We start from the raw sequence: 5792 nt of genomic DNA on the forward strand, positions 1-5792 counted from the left end.
CCTGGTCCTGCCCCAATCTCACAATCATTGCTATGCTTGAGCCCATTGTTGGCGACCACTGTGCCAACTTGTCTTGTTGAGGGTCTTCCTGTCTTTCACTGACCCTCCACTTTACCAAGCATGATGTCCTTCTCCAGAGACTGGTCCCTCCTGATAATATGTCCAAATATGAGAGATGAAAGGATCTCTGGTAGTGTTGTGGTTATAAATCGGGCTGCCAACCTCAGGGTCAGCAGTTTGAAACTACCAGCTGTCCCACGGGAGAGAAAGATGAGGCTTTCTGCCACCGTAAAGGTTTACAGCCTCAGAAACCCTGTACAGGGTCATTATGAGTTGGAACAGACTCCACGGCATATAACCACCACCACCATGAGAGAGAAAGTCTGGCCATCCTGCCTTCTAATGAGCATTCTGGCTGTACTTCTTCCAACACAGATTTGTTTGTTCTTCTGGCCGTCCATGGTATTTTTAATATTCTTCTCTAACACCATAACTCAAATGTATCAATTCTTCTATGGTCTTTTTTATTAATTGTCTGATTTTCATATGCATATTAGGCTATTGAAAATACCATGGGCTGGGTCAGGCACACCTTAGTCCTCAAACTCACATCTTTGCTCTTGAACACTTTAAAGAGGTCCTATGAGCAGAGAAGCTGGGTTCTATGAAGAAAAACATGACGTCAGGATTGGAGGAAGACTCATTAACAACCTGCGATATGCAGAGGATACAACCTTGCTTGCTGAAAGTGAACTTAAAATATTTACTGATGAAAATCAAAGAGCACAGCCTTTGGTATGGATTACGTCTCAATGTAAAGAAAACAAAAATCCTCACCACTGGACCAATAAACAACATTCTAATCAACAGAGAAAAGATTGAAGTTGTCAAGGACTTCATTCTTCTTGGATCAACTATCAACACTGACGGAAGCAGCAATCAAGAAATCAAACAATGTTTGGCGTTAAGCAGATCTGCTGCACAAGACCCTTTTAAAGTGAAGAGCAAAGATGTCAGCTTGAGGATTAAGGTGCACCTGACCCAAGCCATGGTATTTTCAGTAACCTCATATGGATGTGAAAGCTGGACATTGAATAAGGAAGACTGTAGAAGAATTGATGCTTTTGAGTTATGGTGTTGGAGGAGAATATTGAAAGTACCCTGGACTGCCCATAGAACCAACAGATCTGTGTTGAAAGAAATACAGCCAGAGTGCACCTTGGAGACCAAGATTGCCAAACTTTGACTCTCATACTTTATACATATTGTCAGGAGGGACCAGTCGCTGGAGAAGGATATCATGTTTGGTAAGGTGGAGGGTCAGAGAAAAAGAGGAAGACCCCCAGCAAGATGGATTGGTCAAGTGGCAGCATCAATGAACTCTAGCGTGGCAACACTAGTGAGAATTGGGCAGTGTTTCGTTCTGCTGTGCATAAGGTCGCTATGAGTCAGTACCGACTTGATGGCACCTAACAACAACAACATGAACAGATTTGCCTAGTTTAATATGTCAGCTTGATTTCTCAACTGCTGCTTCCATGAGTGTTGATGGTTAATGTGAGCAAAATGAAGTCTTTGACAACTTCAATATTTTCTCCATTTATCTTGATGTTATTTCTTGGTCCAGTGGTGAGGAGTTTTGTTTTCTTTACATTGAGGTGCAACCTATACCACAGGCTATGGTCTTTAATCTTCATCAGTATTTAAAGTCCTCTTCGCTTTCATATACACAGCATGAATCTAGGAAAAGTGGAAGTTGTGAAAAATGAAATGGAACACATAAGCATCAATATCCTAGAACCCTGGACTCCTGGTGAGGTGCTATAGGGTCAACACTGGACTGGAAACCAAAAGATCAGTGGTTCAAACCCACCAACTGCTGCTTGGAAACCCTGTACTGGGTGGCTATGAGTCAGAACCAACTTATGGAATTTAACAATACATAGAACCCTAAAAACAACACATAGCTGCTACTTTCCATCACCTGAAGAGTGCTTGTGAACCGGCTGGGGATGTCATTAAGTGATGAGTCTGGGAGAAGTGCAGATTCGGATTCTGGGAATCTGGGGTAAGCCCTGGGTTCGGCAGTTTTAACTGTTGGCCCACAGACCACATCTTACCTATGTGGAGTCCTGGCATGGTGCTGTAGGACAAGCACTGGACTGCTAATAGTAAGTCGGTCAGTTCAAACCTACCAGCAGCTCCTTGGAAACTCTGTACAGGTGATTATGAGTCAGAACCAACTTGACAGCACTTAACAATAGCAAGGGAGGGTTTTGCCCCTCCTGTGTGATTGAAGGCACTCCCTACCTTCACCCATGTTCCAGCCAGCAGAAGTGGTAAGAAATTTCCTGTTTTTAAACCCATCTTTTTATTGAAAAATTCTCAAACCCATTTGGTGGCACAATGGTTAAAACACGATTAGCTGCTAACCAAAAAAGGCTGGTGGTTCAAACCAAACAGCCGGTCCTTAGAGAAAGATGTGACAATCAGCTTCCTTAAAGATTATATCCCTGTATGAATTGCTGAATGACAAACTGATTTGCTCTGTTAACTTTCACCTAACTTAAAATAAAAAGTATATTTTAAAAAATGAAAGAAAACCTATGAGCAATTCTGCCCAATCCTCTAGGGTTACTATGAGTAGGATTGGACTTGGTGCGGTGGGTTTGGGTTTTGTTGAGTATTTGAAGGGATAATGCCGTAAACACCTACAGTAGCCCACTGGATTACATGTACATAATTTCCTTTGAAGACTAGCACACAGGTGTCTTACATCACTTCTACTCTTGTAACCTGGTAAAAACCTTGGCACCTCACCTCACCTTCCAGAAGAGAGGCCGAGAGACATCCTTGACAGTCGTCTTCCCTCCTGAAGGAGGTTGGCGGCTCTACTGCTACTAGAAGGCATGGTACTGCAGTTATTTTAAAAAGAAGAAGGTATGGAAGACTAGGAACCACCAGTTACCATGGACTCTCACTCAGATTTGTGATGACCCCATGTGTGTCAGACTAGAACTGCGCCCCCTAGGCTCTGCAATAGCGAAAATGTTTGAAAGTACGTTGCCTTGGCTTTCTTCTGAAGTGCCTCTGAGTGGACTCGAACTGTCAACCTTTTGGTTAGCAGCAAACACATTAACTATTTGCACCACACAGGGACACTTGGGGAGACTAGGGCTGTTGCTGTCCGGTACATTCCTCATATAGCACCCTATAAGATAGAGTACAGCTGTCCTATAGGGTTTCCAAGGCTGTCAATCTTTAAGGAAGCAGACTGCCACATTTCTTACCAGAGGAGCATCTTGTAGTTTCAATCTGTGGATCTTCTAGTTCTAAGCCAAGCACTTAACCACTGTGCCACCCAGGCTCTTGAAGAACACATGTTGTCAAGTGCCATGAGTCATTTCCAACTCATAGTGACTCTGTATAGTTTCCAAGGAGCCGCTGGTGAGTTTGAACTGCTCGCTACCTTGCAGTTAGTGGTCCAGTGTCTGTCATCAATAGTGGTAGGGTGGAGGGTGGAGGTGGGGCGTTCTTGAGTCTATACGGACTCATACATAGTGACCCTGTACAGAGTTTCTGGGGCTGTAAATCTTTATAGAGCAGAAAGGCTCATCTTTCTTCCACAGAGCAGCTGGTAGATTCAAACTGCTGATTTTAAGTTACTATGCTACCAGGGTTCCTTGAAGGCTAGACAGTGGAGGACAGTTAAGATACCCCTGAGATTGACTTACTGAATCTTGTAACCAGTTGTTAGTTTCTTCAAGTTGGATCTGGAAAGCTTGGAGCTAAATAGAGGTCCCATCTTTAGGAAGTAGGAAGGACACCATAGTACACATTTACTCATCTTTAGGAAGTAGGAAGGACACCATAGTACACATTTACACAAATAGTGCAAATAAAAGTTATGTTTACACTATACTTATAAGGGTGCAATAGCACGAAGAAAAAGTTTGAAATATTGTGAAAATTACCAAAATGGGATACAGAGGCATGGAGTGAGCATGTGCTGTCGGAAACATGGTACCGGTAGAATTTCTTGGGACAAGGTTGTTGCAAACCTTCCGTTTGTAACAAAGGCAGCATCTGTGGAACACAGTGACACACAGTGCCTTAAACAAGGTAGGCCTGTACCTTCCTACCTTCATTCTACCTTTGTCTTGTTTATTTTGCTGTATATTATATGGATCATTGTAAGAAGTCTTACATTTTTAACAAATATTTTAATAGCCACACACTAAGTATAATTATATAGAGTGCTTTGTTGTTGTTAAGTACTGTTCAGCCAGTTACCACTCATAGAGACCCTGTGTAGGGTTTCCAAGAAGTGGCTGTTGAATTTGTACTGCCAACTTGGCGATTCAACCAACTTTTTAATCCAGTGCATTATCCTACAGTGTCTCATGTTCTAAAAGAACCTAAACATGCTTTTACCACAGCATCTTTGCTTACAGTAGCATGTACAATGTGTGTGGTATTGTAGATACTGATAACATCGGACTTCTTAAAAATAGGAATTTACAGAAGTGATTATAACAAGGAATATAAACCCAAGCTGCTGCTTTACCTAAAATTAAGAGTCCACCTGCCACTCTAAAAGAATGCTTCAAAAAGTTAACAGGAGTCTAGGAGCGGAGGTCCCTAGGACCATCAAGGGAGAAGAGCAGAGAGCGGGACCCTACCCAGAGAAGCAGTGATGCCTGAAATGGAGCCAGAGATGATGATGTGGAGCAATGGAGCAGCTGGAGACTTTAGATCCAGAGAGGGAGAGCAACTGTGTGCTGAAGACCTGGGGGGTACGGGGGAAGGATTGCATGAAGGGGATTGTAACCATGGCAATGATACGATACACGATCGAATGAATGTAAAACTAATGTTCTCCCATGTAAACTATCACATAATTCACAATAAAACATTAAAAAAAAAAAAAAAGTTAACAGGAAAAAATGGAACAAAAAATAATGGAAAAATTTCATGCACTTTTAAAGTCCCCTCTGTAGAAAATAGAATATCTATTCCTTATTTTATATCACTTTGCTATACTACTCTTGGTATATTTACATTTTTACAATTGTAACATTTATGATTCTTTAAAACTGATTTTTTTAAAGGCATCTTTTCCTTTTCAAAATATTACAAGGTCATGCATTTGATATTTCTGATGTAATACTTGTTTATTGTGGTAAAAAACTCTAGAACAAAACTTTTGCCATTTCAGCCATTTTGCATGTACAGTTCAGTGACACTGATTGTATTCCCTATGTTGTACAACTGTCACCACTGTGTCTAAATTCTTCCATCCCTAGAAAACCAGTGGTTCGAACCTACCCACCGTCTCTGAGGTAGAAAGCTGAGACAATCCACATCTGCAAAGATGGCAGCCTTAGACATCCTATGAAGCAGTTCTGCTCTGTCCTCCAGGGTCGCTGAGTTGGAATCAACCCGACTGCAGTGGGTGAGTGGTCCTTGAGCAGACTTTGCCTTTCTCCCTCTCTTTTACCCCTGATCACCATGAATAAGTTATGGTCTCTATACATCTGCTTATTCTAGACCATTCATTTCATACATTTGTTCTTTTGAGACTGCCTTATTTTACTCAGCATAATGTTTTCAAGGTTCATCCATAGTCATCATTTCTCTTTATGTCTGAACAACTCTTCCACTATATGTATACACTGAATTTTGTAAGCTTTGTTGTTAAGTGCCATCGAGTCAATTCCAACACATCGCGACCCCAGTATAGAGTTTCCCAGGAGCGGCTGGTCAGTTTGAACAGATCTTTTTTTTTTTTT

The sequence above is a fragment of the Chrysochloris asiatica genome, unplaced genomic scaffold, assembly GCF_000296735.1.
Source record: "Chrysochloris asiatica unplaced genomic scaffold, ChrAsi1.0 scaffold00305, whole genome shotgun sequence".
Classification (NCBI taxonomy): domain Eukaryota; kingdom Metazoa; phylum Chordata; class Mammalia; order Afrosoricida; family Chrysochloridae; genus Chrysochloris; species Chrysochloris asiatica.